The 17,471-nt window shown below is 45.4% G+C and overlaps 1 protein-coding gene across 1 annotated transcript in view; it reads left to right on the forward strand.

Annotated features, from left to right (window-relative positions):
- Positions 1-17,471, forward strand: part of SBF2 (SET binding factor 2) — a 540,115-nt gene that overhangs the window by 77,941 nt on the left and 444,703 nt on the right. The window lies entirely within an intron of this gene.

Below are 17,471 nucleotides of genomic sequence, written 5' to 3' on the forward strand. Positions count from 1 at the left end.
CTGATATGGAAAGGAAATAAAATAAAAGTGCTGAAGGAAATTCCTTGGAGTGTTAGGCGCAGGAGAACTGGATACAAGAAGCTAACGACCTGGCTAATGGAGCAATCCATCTTATTTAAGTGGCTAGTCCCGGAGGGGATTTTTTTTACTTATCAAGGCAAGAGATATAACTTAACATCACTTGACAAAGTGCAAGATTTTTGGAGCAGGCATGTACAACAAGAGAGGCAGGAATCTGGACTGGAAGATAATGATGAAGAAGACCTAATCAGAATAGGAGAAGAAGAAACGACAAGAGAAAAGGAAGATAGAGTAAGAACTAGATCTCAAGTCTCCAGGGGAAAAAAGAAAATACCAGATAGTTATAGAATGAAGGAAAATGAGTAGTTCAGGCCTAAAAATCACTTCGATAAATATTAATGGTCTTAATGAACCAAAAAAAAGAAGAACTTTTCTCCAACTTAAGAAAACACAATCGGACATCATTTGCATCCAAGAAACCCATATCAAGAATACTGATTTGAAATATTTGCAAAATAAAAATCTGGGACAATTATATTCTTCCTCAGATGTGAAGAAAAAGAGGGGAGTGGCCATTTACATTAAAGAGCATATTAAATCCAAACTACTCTATAGCGAGGATCGTGGCAGGCTTGTCTTGGTAGAAAGAGATTGATGGCAGAAAGACAGTAATAGGAAATGTTTATGCTCCAAACAATACTCAAGAAAATTTTTTTGATATGTTGCACAAGAAATTGCTAGAATTTGAAATGGCGAATTACTGTATCTTGGGGGACTTTAATGCAGTGTATGATGCACATGAAAACAGGAAATCGGTGAAGAAGGTCAAAAAAACAAGAGGCGTCTTACCGAAATCCTTTTTTAGGATGATAGAAGAATTAAGTCTCGTGGACGCTTGGAGAACGAAAAATCCCACAACGAAAGACTTTACCTATTTTTCACACGTTCACAACTCCTGGTCTAGGCTAGACATGTGCTGGCTGTCAACTTCCTTAGCCACATTATTAAAACAAGCTGACATTCTACCAAGAACTTTTTCAGATCATAGTCCAGTACAAATTATTCTATACCAAGCGGTAACTAGACTACGTTGGATACTGAATACCCAAATTTTAAAAGAACAAGAGCTTTTAAAAGAGGCGAAAGAGAAGATTAAGATGTTTTTTGACCTCAATCGGAAAGAAGACTAGTCAGTACAAGTAATCTGGGATGCTTTTAAAGCGTTTTTCAGAGGAATCGCTATTAGTTACTCTGCCAGAAGGAAAAAGGAAAGACTTCATAAGTATAATGAACTAGTGGAGAAATTAGACAAACAAGAAAAAATCTAGAAGGAAAGAAATTCAGAAGAAATCAAAATGAAGATTCAGAAGATACAATATCAAATTAATTTGCTATTATCAGAAGAATTGGAAAAGAAATTAACGTGGTCTAAGCAAAACTACTACGAAAACGCAAATAAGACGAGCAGATGGTTAGCATATAAATTGAGAAAACAGAGAAGAAAATAATTGGATCTCTGAAAGACGAAAATCAGACGGTAGTGTCGCAGAAGGGAAAAATGGAAGAAATAGTTAAGAATTTTTTTCAAAGGCTTTATAAAGGAGAAGAACTATCGGAACATCTGCAAAGAGAATATTTGGAACAAAGCAAGATGAAACAGTTGTCAGAAGAGCAGAAGAAATTGCTAGAGGAACCAATCTCCATGTTTGAGATAGCGGAGGCAATGAGGAAGCAGAAAAAGAATAAAGCCCCGGGCCCAGACGGATTGCCTATTGAATTTTACAACTGCTTTGAGGAGTTACTGATGGAACCATATAAAAGAGTGGTGGATGAAATACCAGAAAAATCTAGGATCCCCGTGTCATGGGAAGAAGCATTAATATCGTTAATCCATAAGGAAGGTACAGATGCATCAGAAATAAGAAATTATAGACCAATTTCCTTGTTAAATATAGACTATAAAATTTATGCCAATGTTCTGTCCAATAGATTGAAAAAAATTATACCACATATTATAGAAGAAGATCAAACAGGGTTTATTCCCGGAAGAACAATGAGACAAAACTTAAGAATGATTCTGAATGTTTTAGAATATTATAAGGAACACCCAGACAAACAACTTGCCGCGTTTACTCTGGACGCCGAAAAAGCATTCGATAATGTAAACTGGAAGTTTATCTTTAAGACTCTAAAGGCAATTGGATGCGAAGATGGATTTGTGAGAGTAATAGAGACCATTTATACCAATCAAAAAGCCAAAATTAACATCAATGGATCGATATCAAGCCAGATAAGAATTGAACAAGGAACGAGGCAAGGCTGCCCGCTTTCTCCCTTATTCTTTGTTTTATCACTAGAACCTTTTTTAAACGTGATAAGGGAAGATCAAGAGATTGAGGGAGTTAAAGTGAAAAAAGAGACTTATAAAATACAAGCCTTTGCAGACGATGTATTGATTACATTAGAGGATCCTAATAAGTCGATTACAAATCTAAAAAGAAGATTAAAACAATTCAGAGAAGTGGCGGGTTTCAGAGTTAACTATCAGAAAACTAAATTCATCACCAAAAATATGACGGAAGACCAGATCAAGGACTTGGCAACGAACTCAGGATTTCTCTATGAAAAGAAGATCAGATATCTTGGTATTTCCCTAACTGCAGATCTGAAAACGCTATTAAGAGACAATTATGAAAAAATATTAAAAGAGATAAAAGATGACTTAACAAGGTGGTGTGACATGCAAATTTCATTACTAGGCAGAATTGCTTCGATTAAAATGAACATCCTACTGAAGGTTTTATTTTTGTTCCAAATGATCCCAATCTCAGTTCCCCAGACTTTCTTCCAACAATTAAACAAGTTAGTGACAAAATTTATTTGGCAGAATAAAAAACCAAGAATCAAATTAAAAGTTCTGCAAGATGCTAAACTCAGAGGCGGATTTGCACTTCCAAACTGGCAGTTGTACCACAAAGCATGTGCCTTGACTTGGGTGAGAGAGTGGATAATATTAAGAAATAAAAAAGTGTTGAATTTGGAAGGGGCAGACTTACCAAGAGGGTGGCATTCTTATGTCTGGTATAACCCTCCGGCTAAGGAGAGTAAATTTCTTAGACACGAGATAAGGAGACCACTTTTTAAAATATGGTGGGAGGTAAAAACGTTGACATACAGGTATACACCCAAGTGGTTATCACCGGTCGAAGCGGCAGTACACCCGAATCTTTACTCTTGGGAGGGCAACTATACATATGATTGTTTACTAGACTCGAAAGGCGAATTGAAAACCGAGGAATATTCAAAGCTAGATTGGTGGCTAAAGGCGCAAATAAGTTCCAGGTTTAAGTTGGATAAAGAAAAAGGTTTTTCAAATAAGCTAAATGATTTTGATGCAATTATTTTAGAATCAGACCGGAAATTGATTTCCAGAATATACAATTGGTTATTAGAATATAAGTTACAGGATGAAGTGGTAAAAGAAGCCTGGGTGCGTTGGATGGAAGATTTTGGCTATAGCATAGAAATTTCTGAGTGGGAGAAAATTTGAAGAGATAATTTGAAATTGACAAAATCGGCTGTGCTTAAAGAAAACCTATATAAGCTAATATATCGGTGGTACTATACCCCTGACAAACTTGCTAGAGCCTTCCCTATGGCTTCAAACCAATGCTGGAAATGTAATAAAACAAAAGATTCCCTGTTCCATATGTGGTGGCTCTGTGATAGCGCCAAAAAATACTGGACTCAAGTATCCATAAGATACTAAAAAAACAAATTCCACATTTACCCAAATTGTTCTTATTAAATGTATGTAAAATTGATGTATCGAAATCGGAAAAAAAATATTACTCCATGTCATAACTATCGCCAGAATAATTTATGCCAGATACTGGAAGACCTACAATATACCAAATCGAAACGAATTTATAGTTAAACTATTAGAGACCGTGGAAATGGATTTTCTTACCACAAGGCTGAGAGATGGGAATATGAAGGAATGTAGAGACACATGGAAACCGGTGTATGACTGGGTAGAAAATATCAGATTTGAATAGATAGAACAAGAAATTATTGTTAGCAAATTATCTCTGTGCCCTTCAATGTGGTGGTGGTGGAGGGTGTATTTACTGGATGGTTTGTATATAATATGCAGATTATGAAACATAATAATAAAGAAAACTTTAAATAAAAAAAAGGGAAAAAAAAGGTTAACAACTGCAGTATCTGTTGGAAAATGAACACCTTCTGTGTTTGAAATATATATTATATAAGTGCATATGACAATACTTGTCTGCCAAACAAATGAAAAATCAAACAAATTAACTTTCCTTAGGCCTGTACTTTCTAACTTCATTAAGCAATATTTGTATGCCTGAATGGTAGTATTTATTAGAGCATGTTAATTATAATTTTAATGTAGGTTTTAAAGCACAAGATGCTGTTAAGCTGAACTGTATGTTTTACAGCCCAATATCTGAACAATGCACAGCTGATTCTTTGGCAAGATTCCACTAGGTTATTAATTAACTGATTTACTGCTGCTTCATTTGCTCCCTGAGTTGGTCATATGAGTCACTTATAACTGTAGTTTGAGTCTAACTGCAAATTTTGGAACATAAGCATTCTGAGGTTATTTTGATATGTAGTACTTTTGGCCTTCCATAAGATGTCAGAATCCCACTGATATTTCCTTTCAGTTCATAGGAGTTTATAGGCTAGGATACTTCTTACTGAATTTATAATATGTGCTTTCATCCAATAAAAGCAATAGAGAAATTCTCAGTTATTCAAATTTCACTGAAACAAGTGTATTTCACTGAAACAAGGATTCTTTCCAACCATTAATTCTTTGCTCCAAATTGCTTTTGCATAGAAAGATATTCAAGTACATTTATGTCATTCTGCCCCTAGCACAGATTGAGAGCAAATGTTGTTTCCTGAAATCATTAGGATTCAGTATTTGTATTTAGATACCTTTAGTTAGCAGAATAAACTTTAAGAAAATTATAAATTGGTTATTTTCAGAATACTTTGACCTCTGTGTTTCTATTATCTACATAATATTTTCCCCTGGCTTTCAAATTATCAGTCTGGAACTGAAATGTGGAATCATTGCTGCATCAGAGTGAACTTTATTTAAGATGGCCTCTGCTGCCCTCTCCTGCTGATGCTTCTTACCTGGTCTCTGGCTCAGGAGGACAAAGTGAATGGCTGCTGTCTGTGAATCTGAGCTTTCTGTCTAGAAATGGGCAAAAGGTCTATTCTTTTTAAATTCATCCATTAAAGAGAAAAGTGAGCAGGTGGTAATAAGGAGAAGTACTTGATAATGAATGTAGTAATCAAGATTAGTAGTAAGGAAAAATAAGATGTATAGTGCTATAATATAGGAAATACTTTAAAGAAGTAAAATAAGTTTTCCTGAGGAACCAGAGGTGATATCACTACCTTGAAATAAAAAGTAGTTCTGTAAGAGCCAGTGAGATTTGTTATTAGTGCTTCCATGCTGGCAACACAAATAAATGTTTCCATGCTTTATTCATTGTCATATCTTTTGTGCTGTCCTACATGGGAACTGCACATTTACAGGCCAGCCACAGATATTCTAAAAGCTCTGGAAAATGTGAAGTGCTCTTCCACCCTTTGGCATGGCTCCCACCCAAAGCACATACAAAATAAAGAAGAGCACCCCTCTCCCTCAGTTTCTTTCACCACTGCTGAAGAAGGAAGTCTCTCTTTTTGCTGTTCTACAGATAGCATTGTGGATCCATTTGTTCATGTAGGCTGCCCCCCGCCCCTGGTGTGTCTTAGGGGCTTATTGTCTTCAACCACATGGCTTCGAAAACCAAGATGACTCAGTTCAGCTTGCACAACTCTTGCCTTCTTTGCCTTGGGGAAGCCTGTGGTATCACAAGGTTTTGGGTTAGCAAGAATTTCAATCTGAAGGCTGGCAATGAAAGGGCTTCCTGTCCTGAAGCAAATGTGGTATTGGAGGATAAGGTAACAAATACTACAGACAGCCAAAAAAGACAAATAAATGGATTCTAGGTCAAATCAAACCTGAGTTCTCACTAGAAGCTACTAAACTAAGACTACCATAATCTGGTCACATCATGAGAAGACAAGACTCACAAATAAATACAATAATGCTAGGCGACGTTGAAAGTGGTAGAAAAGAGGAGGACCTAGCATGAGATGGGTTGACTCAATAAAGGCAGCCATAGCCTTCAGTTTGCAAGACATGGGCAATGCTTTAAATGGTTCATAGAGTTGGCATAAGTTGGAGGTGACTTGACAGCATGTTAACACAGACATGAGAAGACTTCCTGAAAAGGATGGAATTGATTTCAGCTCCAGCAGGGAAGAAAGGCCTCCTGGGTTCCACCGGTTTTGAGTACAGCCTCAGTTCCCACATCAGTTTGTCTTTAGTCTTCTGTGCAGTTCCACACTGGGGACTGTGCACACATAAGCCTGCCAGAAGAGAGAAATTTCTAGCTTCTTAGGAGCAGAGAGGGTGCCCATTCCCCTCATCATGTGCTAAGAGCATTTTCTACCAAAACTACACTGACGGAGAGGGGTGTCATTTTCTCTCAGTTCTTCTTTTGCCACCAAGTTGAGAGGAACACTTCTAGCTTAGCTCTCTTCTCAGCTTGTATTTTTGTGGCTTTTTCTTCACTTGAATCTTCACTGGATCCTCTGTCTGTTTAGCTAAATCTGATCCCCTTTTCTCAGACTGGTGTTCTCCATGGTGGCCCAAAAATCTAAGAAGTGCCTTCAACGTGGCACAAAAATGCCTCATGCCAATGAACATTCCCTTTGTGTTATGTGCCTGGGGGAGTCTCCCAATGTCGACTCCTACTACATCTGCCAACAGTTTACTCCCAAAGCTAGGGCAGACAGAGCTTCTTGCCTAAAAGCTGCCCTGAAGACACACATCCTTTTGAGTTTGGATAAACTGGCAGCAAAATTATCTGCCTTGTGTTAACTTGTCTCAAGGGCGTAATCTGTGGCCGTAGCCTGATTGTTCGAACTCCAGATCCACATCAGTGTTGGTCCCAATCCCCAGAATCATGCTATGCCCTCTAGAGCTTCACTGGCCCCTGGCAAAGAAGGCATGCTTGAAGTCTAAGCATTCCAGTAAGGCTTTAGTTCTGAGCCATCCCAGTCAGTCTGACAGACTGTCGAGAACTCTGATCTGAGACAGGAACCAATATTTTGGAAAATGTTCCACTTCCCATTCTATGTGCACCACCACATTTTCAAGAGCCTGTCGATTCTGATAATTGACAAGATGAAGATCAAGCACTCGAAGAAATCGATTCTTCTTTCACAAAGTCAAAGATTTCTCATAAAGCTTCTTTGCTCAAGCTTCAGAGGGGTTGTCAATGGTCCAGAACATAAGACTGTTTTCAGTACCACCAATGGTTCATAATACAGTTCCCTTGTCATTTCTATAAATAACTATGGATAACTGTAGATATGAGGGCTCTTCCTATCCCTATAATCACCATCATAACTACTATTAGCCTTTTGATTATCATTGCATTCCTGTTTGGAGTCAAGAGCTGACCATCAACAATTGTCTTCTGCCATGCATAGTAGACCTGATGATGTTGCAGGTAAGCAAAGCCCTTTTCTGGTGCTCAGAGTTGCCATAATTCGGAATCTGACTCAGACATAGCTTCCAATCCATCTCCACCTGACCTAGTTACAGAGGACACTATTGTTTACCCCAATGAGAACCTTTCCCTATATAAAAGCAACCTATATGGACGGTGAAGACCTTGGCAGTAGAAGTCAACTGTTTCATTACTACTTCCATGAATCCCATGTTTCAAGTCTTGCACTCAAGTCCATGGGTCCAGTGGACTTTCCTGTTACACAGACTGCTGACATTTATAATTAAATCAAGATAGCTTGCTGTTTTTCCATTTGGAACTGCATAGAAGACATGGCAATGAAAATATGGTTGTGTCATGGGTGCTGGGGGCCCTGCAGAAGAAGCCGAGCCTGCAGAAGAAACTGTGCCCCTGCCACCTGCACCAGTGCCCCTGCCTCCTGCTGGAGAAGATCCAAGCCCCCCTGCCTCACCCTCCCGGGTGGCTCGTGTGCGTGACCGCCTTCGTCAGGACCTCAGGGATCGGAGGAGGGTGGCACGCTCACAAGCAAGACGCTCCCTGAGCCCTGAGTTTTGAAAGGATTCTGGCCCTTCTAGGAGTGAGGGTGCTTGAGTCCCAGCAGGATCCTGGCTGCCCTCTGAGTCAGCAATTAGCCCAAATGGGCAACAGACAGCAGAGGACTATATAGCTGTAGGCTTTGAGAGAAGGCTTTGTGGAAGCAACTAGTCATCGACCTGATGTCCTAGCATCCACTTCGGCTTTTGACTTTGGACCTCCTGACCTTGGCTTGACTTCTGGACCCCCTGACTACGGCTTCTGAACCTCTGACCTACGATACCTGGATGACGATTTGGCTTTGGCACCTTGGACACTCTTGCTCACCGGTTACAGACCTTGGACTGCCCCTGGACTTCGCCTGGCCTGGCCCCAGCTCGTGACAGATTGCTTCCACCCACACAAACACCCATTCCACAGGATGGATGCTGAAGCAAGTGGAACCGCAGGACTACTGGCTGCCCTCCAAGCCCAGGTACAGCAGCTGACACAGGCAGTAGTGCACTTGCAGCAACAGCCTGCAGCCAGTGCTCCAGCCAAGTGCCCAGTTCCCCCACCAGACAGATTTGGGGGTGCCGTGGAAGAATTTCCTGCTTTCCTGGCACAGTGTCAGCTGTACTTTGAACTAAGAGCACGGGACTTCCCCAATGACAAGACGAAGGTGTGTTTTATCATTAGTCTGTTAAAGGGGCAGGCGGCCAAGTGGGCCACACCCCTACTGGTTGGGTCCTCTCCCCTACTGACTGATTACCAGGGGTTTGAGGCCCACCTGTCTGCTGCCTTCTCCAACCCAGTCCAAGCAGCCACAGCCAACCGGAAAATCAGGGCCCTGAAACAAGGCCAGTCCTCGGTGGCTCAGTATGCCACCGAATTCAAGCTCCTGGCCCAAGACTTGACGTGGAATGAGGCTGCTCAGATGGACCAGTTTACCAAGGGGTTGGCAGAGGAAGTCCTGGATGAACTGGCCAGGGTGGAGCGGCCCCCCCACGCTCCAGGAACTTATCACCCTCTGCCTCCGCATCGATGGCCGCCTGGAAAGTCGCCTCCAAGCCAAGACCCGAAGGCGCCAGCTCCCTGCGCCATGCCACTTGGCTCCTCTCCCATCCCCAGCTAGTACCAGAGATGAGGGTGAGCCTATGCAGCTTGGAGCTGCTCGACCCCGCCTGACTCCAGAAGAAAAGGCCAGACGCCGCACGCAGAACCTGTGCCTCTACTGTGGCGCGGCAGGCCACTATGCCTCTGGCTGCCCTGCTAAACATCAGATACCCGGACCTACATTGCCACCGCCGCCAAAAGGCCAGCCCCAGGCGTAAGTGGACCCTCCAGTTTGGGGCAACTAGCTGGGTCCTGCGAACAACAGGCTGATACCCCGGGCCCGTTCCTGCTACCAGTCAAACTCCGTCTGCCCGATGGACGCTGGCTGTTCGTGTATGCCATGCTGGAATCGGGAGCGGCCCACTGTTTCGTAGATGCCGCCTTTGTAAAGCAGCGCCAGATTCCAGTGCAGCCAAAAGAGATTCCGACGCTGGTGGAGGCTATTGACGGGCGCCTCCTCCGTTCTGGCCGCGTCACCCAGGAGACCTGTCCCATCACCTTCCACGTCCAGCAGCACCAAGAACAGCTGCAGTTTGATGTCGCCCGCATGCCTCGCTTCCCGCTGATTCTAGGCCTTTCCTGGCTGAAGCTGCACAACCCCATCGTGGACTGGGCCCAGCAGGAACTACGCTTCCGAGACCCATGCCCCCATCTGACTCCTCCCACCACTTTAGCAGCCGGCATCCCGAGTGGTGGTCCTCAGCTCCCTCAGAAGTATGCGGATTTCGCCGATGTCTTTGAAGAGACAAAAGCAGATCAGCTTCCCCCTCACCGACCCTACGACTGTGCCATTGATTTGGTACCTGGGGCACCACTCCCGGTGGGCGTCTGTACCCAATGTCGGAGCCTGAGTTGGCAGCTTTGCGAGACTACCTGGACAAGAACCTGAAACGCGGATTCATCCGACCCTCAACTTCTCCCCTGTCTGCTCTAGTCCTCTTCGTGAAGAAGAAAAGTGGGGAGCTCCGGCTGTGCAATGACTACCGGGCCCTGAACAAGATCACCATCCGCGACCGGTACCCTCTACCACTGATCCCTGAACTCTTGGATCGTTTAAAGGGGGCCCAAATCTACATCAAGCTGGACCTCCGCGGAGCGTACAATTTGGTGCGCATACGGCCCGGAGACGAATGGAAGACCGCGTTTGGTACCCGATACGGGCAGTACGAGCACCTGGTGATGCCCTTCGGATTGACCAACGCCCCCGCTGTCTTCCAGAGGTTCATGAATGATGTATTCCGGGACCTGCTCGACCGCTTCGCGATCATATACCTGGATGACATCCTAATTTACTCCCGCAATCCTGCCCAGCACGCCGAGCACGTCCGCCAGGTCCTGCAGCGCCTACGAGCCCATGGCCTCTACGCCAAGCTGGAGAAGTGCGACTTTGACCTGCGCTCCGTCGAGTTCCTTGGTCACATTGTGTCACCGCAGGGAATCCTCATGGACCCGAAAAAAGAGGAAGCGGTCCTGACCTGGCAGGCCCCTCAGAATCGCAAAGACCTGCAGCGGTTCCTTGGTTTTGCCAACTACTATCGGCAATTCATCCCGGCCTATGCATCTCTGACCACGCCCCTGACTCAACTACTCCGCCCCAAAGAACCTTTCCACTGGTCCCCAGAGGCCGATAACACCTTCTCCACCCTGAAGACCCGCTTCGCCACTGGGCCACTCCTGAGATACCCCGACCCCCAGCTTCCCTTTACGGTGGAAGCTGATGCCTCCAACGTGGCCCTGGGAGCAGTGCTGTCCCAGCGCGAGGAGCCGTCCCAGCCACTCCAGCCCTGCGCCTATTACTCACACCAGCTCACTGCTGCGGAGAGGAACTACACCATCTGGGAGAGGGAGTTGCTCGCGATCAAGGTGGCTTTTGAGGTTTGGAGACATTACCTTGAAGGGGCTCGCCACCCTGTCCAAGTGCTCACCGACCACCGGAACTTGGAGCATCTCCAGACCACCCGCCGTCTCAACCAGCGCCAGATCCGGTGGTCCCTATTCTTCTCCCGCTTCGACTTCAAGATCACCTACATCCCCCATACCCAGAACCGGAAAGCCGATGCGCTCTCGCGGAAACCGGAATACGCTCTTGCTTCGACTGAGACCGCGCCTGCTGCTCCCATCCTGCCACCCTCAGTGTTTGCAGCCACCTCCACTTCACCAGCACTCGTGGAGGACATTCGTGCTAGCCAGGCCAATGATCCCTGGGTCCAGCAACACCTCCAGGCACTCCAAGATGGCTCAACAGGCGAGTTCACGACTTGAGGCGGCCTCTTGCTACACCGCGAACGCCTCTATGTGCCGCCCGGGCCCTTGCGGGCAGAAGTACTACGCATGACCCACGACGCGTTACCCGCTGGGCACTTTGGACAACATAAGACCACCCACTTGCTGACACGGGAATTCTGGTGGCCACGAGTTCGCTCCGATGTGGCCCGTTATGTCAATTCCTGTGACGTCTGCCGACGGGCCAAAGACATCCCAGCCAAACCCCCAGGATTGTTACAGCTCTTGCCCACACCCTCAGGATGCTGGGATACCATCTCAATGGACTTCATCACAGAACTTCCGCGATCCAAGGGTCAGACTTGCATCTTAGTGGTCGTCGACCTGTTTACAAAGATGGCCCACTTCATTCCGTGCCCGAAACTTCCCACAGCTCAGGAGACGGCCCAGCTGTACCTACAACACATCTTTCGTCTGCACGGACTCCCAGCCCACCTGATCTCAGACCGGGGCCCCCAGTTCTCCTCTCGGTTCTGGCAAGCCCTCCATTCCAGCCTGGGTACTCGAGTGCACCTGTCCTCAGCCTACCACCCACAGACAGATGGTCAGACAGAGCGCACCAATGCCACGCTAGAGCAATATCTCCGCTGTTACACCTGTTACCAGCAGGATGACTGGACCACCCTGTTGCCCCTAGCGAAATTTGCATACAACAACGCGGTCCATTCATCCACCCAAATGACCCCGTTTGCTGCAACCTACGGGTACCACCCTCGGTTCTTCCCGGCGATCCTGCCACCCACGAATGTCCCCGCCGTCGATGCCTACCTGCAAGAACTCCGCGCCAGCCAAGACTTGCTCCGAGAGCAGCTACAGCGGGCCAAGGAGGCGTATAAACTGGCTGCGGACCGGAAGAGGCAAGAAGGCCCTCCGGTGCAGCCGGGGGATCAGGTGTGGCTCTCGACTCGCTACCTGCGCCGGCCTGGTCGGTCGCACAAGCTGGATGCACGGTTCATTGGACCCTACCCCGTCATAGAACAAATAAACCCCGTCGCCTTCAGGCTCCAGTTGCCACCCCACCTCCGCATTCACCCTGTGTTTCGTTGCTCCCTCCTTGTTCCGGCTGCACCCCCTGACCCAGCTCGGCCTCCTTCCCCACCGCCGCCACCACCGGTGCTGGTGGATGACGAAGAAGAATATGAGGTGTGCCAGATCCTGGACTCCCGGTACCATCGTGGAGGCCTCCAGTACCTTGTGGACTGGGAGGGATACAGCCCGGAAGACCGGTCTTGGGAGCCCGTGGACAATCTTCATGCCCCGGACTTGGTGCAACAGTTCCACAACGACCATCCCGACCTCCCAGGTCCCTCGACGGAGGGGGGCTCTGGGGGGGGATAGTGTCATGGGTGCTGGGGGCCCTGCAGAAGAAGCCGAGCCTGCAGAAGAAACTGTGCCCCTGCCACCTGCACCAGTGCCCCTGCCTCCTGCTGGAGAAGATCCCAGCCCCCCTGCCTCGCCCTCCCGGGTGGCTCGTGTGCGTGACCGCCTTCGTCAGGACCTCAGGGATTGGAGGAGGGTGGCACGCTCACAAGCAAGACGCTCCCTGAGCCCTGGGTTTTGAAAGGATTCTGGCCCTTCTAGGAGTGAGGGTGCTTGAGTCCCAGCAGGATCCTGGCTGCCCTCTGAGTCAGCAATTAGCCCAAATGGGCAACAGACAGCAGAGGACTATATAGCTGTAGGCTTTGAGAGAAGGCTTTGTGGAAGCAACTAGTCATCGACCTGATGTCCTAGCATCCACTTCGGCTTTTGACTTTGGACCTCCTGACCTTGGCTTGACTTCTGGACCCCCTGACTACGGCTTCTGAACCTCTGACCTACGATACCTGGATGACGATTTGGCTTTGGCACCTTGGACACTCTTGCTCACCGGTTACAGACCTTGGACTGCCCCTGGACTTCGCCTGGCCTGGCCCCAGCTCGTGACAGGTTGCACTTACCTTTAACTGATGTTCATCAAGTAAGCTAGAACATCAGTTACAGGCAAGGACAACCATATTTCCTTATTGAAGTCAGGCTGCTTCCTAGCTGAACGCTATGTCCTTTGTCACCCTCAAGCATGAGGGTTCTGCTTCTGTTTTGTGCTAAGTCTCAGCTATGTACCCAACTGCCTGGTGACAAAAACTTACTGTACCTTTGTTGAGCAACTCCTTCATCTGCATGGTGATATCATAGTGTGCTTCATAGGGATTGATGATGGGATGCGTAGTCCTATACTTTCAGCATTGTAAATGGGCATTAATTTGAGTGGGGTTCCTCTCCCTCCCCCTCATGCTATGTTTGAGAACTGCCTTTAGCCAAAATTTTTGAGAATTGGCTTCAGGACTGCTCAGCAAGGTATTAACTAGTGAGAAATTACTGAATACATTTCAATTAAAGTGGAAAAAGAAAACCAGATCAAGATACTCTGTAACAAAATCTGTCAAGAAATATTTGGATGCTATGTAACAGCTGTGTTAAGCTAACTGCTGACATTTATAATTAAATCAAGAGGGTAGAAATTTAAAGAGTATCAGGATAGAAATTTAAGTAAAAGTATACTTTATAGTAGTTATTTTTATACTTTAGGTTAATAACAATTGATGAAATCTAAAAAGGTATGTAGGGAGAACTGCTGTGAACAAAATATATAGTTTTTTCTGTTGTCTTTATTGTGCTATATCAGTATCACTCAGAGCTCCTGTTTTGGAGAAAAAGTGAACCAAATTTAGAACAGATATTTGGAAATACTTGCAGTTTTCAAGGAAAACAGTGAGGAATTAGATGATCTAGGGGACATGAAGTACTCAAAGTTGAGATGTTCATGTACCAAATGCTGTTTACTCATCCATTATTTTGACAAATTTAAAGCTTTTTTTGGCATGCAGCTGTGTTGTGAAAACTTCTCTGTATTGAAAGTATCCATATTAGAATACTTCAGTATACTTATGCTAAGTATATAACTTAGAAGGGGAACAATGAGATGCTGCTTTTTCTGAAAAGAGCAGGACCTTTACTCCTCACAGAAGAGCTGGAGTTTCTTCACTCAATAGCCCTACACAGTTTATATGCTGATAGGTAGGTGAACTCTCCCTCATCTTTACAAGCTAAGCATTCATGATGGCTGCCCAACTCAAACTGTTCAGTCAGGAATTCTTACCTACTGGCTCCCTTTCACTTTCTCCCAGTTCTTTCACAAGGCCTACAAAGAAGGAAATTTTGTGGAGTGGCCTATCACAGCACTTTCCTAGCATTTTCTCTCTAATATTTACAGGGCATAATCTTGTGGGATGATATTACCTCCTCATTTCTGGACTTGACCTGTTGTGATGGTATTGCAGCCAGCAATAGGTTTCTAAATGTCTGGAGAGCTCTGTGTGAAAGAACTTGTGCACCGTGTGTTTTAGGCAAAGATAACACAAGCAAAACTTTCTCATCTACTGTCAGGCAAACCATATGAGCTCTTCATCGAGGGCTAAGCCACTGGCTCTGTGCATTTTCTTGTTGCTGGCATGAACCTGGCTTATTGCTGGGCTTGCACAATTCCTCTCTGCCCCCCTTCTCCTGGATATGGGATACTGAATTATTTTGCTTTCAATATATTCCTGTTAGCATGGTGTTTGAATGCAGGTACCTGTGTGTGTTTGCACTTGGAAGTCATGTCAACCTCTGGTGACTGACCCCTTTTGGGGACCTAGAGGATATTCAGAGAGGTGGCTGGATCTTAGAGCCTGCCCCTGTCCTTTTGACTGGGTATTTCAAAGAAGCCTCCCATTCAAGTGCTAACTACCGTCGACCCTGCTTAGCTTCCAAGATCTGACAAGATCGGGCTTGCCTGGGCTATCCAGGCCAGGTCCCCACAAGCTATATTTCTAAACTTCATTTAAAAATAGTTTTGAATCTCAGTTTATGTGGAACAAACAAACTCCAATTAACCCAAGTGGAACAGTTGGATGTTTCAAGTTTGACTGAAGCCTTTTGAAGCCATTTTTCCCATGTAATTTTCAATTATACTTTGTGTAGAAAAGAAGAGTTTAAAAGTAAGACAACAAGCCAGGTTTGCGTCCTTTTACAATGACACTGAATGCTCTATTGTAAATATTTCCATTGGCTATTGAAAATTTTAGTTATGGCTTCTATTATGCATTACAATAAGTTCATCAACGTGACTTCTGTGCAGTCTCACATGAGGACTGCACTTCTGCAGACCAGCCACAGAGAGGAACTAGCATGTTTTCTAAGAATTTTCTCAAGTCCTAAGAGTGCTCCCCCTCCCTTCAGTATTCAGTGAGTAATTTTCCTACCCAAAATTCACATGATGTGGGAGGGATGATCAGTCTTCCCTCGGTTCTGTTTTTGCTGCCGCTAAGAGAGGACTTATCTCAGCAAGCTTTGACTTTGTTTGTCTGTGGTAAAATAGAAAAAAAATCTTTTCCTTCAGAACTTACTGAGAATGGCCCTTTAAAAAAAAAAAAAGTGTGGAGCCAAGATAGCTCAAAATGATGAACACTTGTCCTGCCTACTCTGACTGGGAGAAGGCCATAATATGAGGGAAATGAGGGAAGAGTGGCTGCTAGATTAAAAGCAGCTCTCTGGGAAAAGGCTGGTTGCCCCAGACTCAAAGGCTACTAAGCTGACAGAGAAATGTTACAGAGCACCATCAGTGAGTTCTGTGCAAGGCCCGTTAATGCCACAACCTGACAAGGAATCGACATTAGCTCAGTTGGCCTCTGAGCCCCTGGCAAAGAATTTGAAAAGCATATCTAAGCATGTTCATTACGTTTCTCCATGTGGGTTACTGTTGCCCTGAGACCAAAGGTCTCCATGATGTCAACAGTCCTCCTTGCCTCAACGGCAACAATCACCATTACCTCAACATCAAGATGGGTCCCTGTGTTGACACCAACCCCGATCAGAAATGCAAACCCATTCATCCCCAACACTGAGAACAGACTCCATGTCTCCCTGACATTGGTCATCACTGACTCTGCTTGATGCCAACATGCTGTTCAGACCAAAGACTTCATTGCCATTGAGGCATCAGCATCATTCTTCGACATAAACTGACATTGAAATTTTAGATCTCTGTCATCAAGACCAGATAGAATGGGTGATGGAGCCTCCACCCAAAATCCACCATGGTTCTTGTTTCCTACGATGTTCCGTACACAATGGGGCTGTTGGGACCACTGCAAACCACTGCCTTGGCATGCACTATCTCAGTGGTCAAAATGCAGCCATAAAAAGAAATCCACAACCACTCATCATTTGGCTGTTGGATATGTTGGCTCACCATGCCAGATCTGAAGATGGCAGAGGGTCCAACCCCAAATCCCAGGACACCTCCATGCCTTCTCCGGATAACTGGAGAACCTTTGGCTCCATCACTGATTGAAGATCTAAAACGCTATTTGGAGCAGATTATCCATATGGTGAAGGCATTGGATCTGCAATACATTTCCACAGAGCCTCAGTCAAACGATCCTGTTATGTAGGTCCTTTTCAACCCAGAGTCTGGTCCAGCTGCTTTGCCTTTCTTACAGGGGATACAGGACGTAGCCATGAATGCCTGGATCAAACTCAACAGTGGATTCCTCAAGGAAGCCAGAGAACTTGTACAAAGTAAAAGGGAGCTCTTCAGTATCCAAACAAATGAGGTTCTGGAGTACATGTGTAAATATAAGCTCACTGCAAAGTCTTTGGGCATCACTTCCAGTACTACTACAGAGAACAAACGGAGGTACTGGCCAAGAGCAATGCAAGAATTTAATTATGGCAGACTGTTCAAATATCAAAACCCTCCATATCAACACTGTTCCAGATCTCCTTATCCCCAGCATACCCAGGGAGACAGAGAGAAACCGAGGGGTACACAACCCTTCAAGTTCCCTAGGGAGCAAGAACCTAGAGGTTCTGGACTGT

The sequence above is a fragment of the Heteronotia binoei genome, chromosome 21 (assembly GCF_032191835.1).
Source record: "Heteronotia binoei isolate CCM8104 ecotype False Entrance Well chromosome 21, APGP_CSIRO_Hbin_v1, whole genome shotgun sequence".
Classification (NCBI taxonomy): domain Eukaryota; kingdom Metazoa; phylum Chordata; class Lepidosauria; order Squamata; family Gekkonidae; genus Heteronotia; species Heteronotia binoei.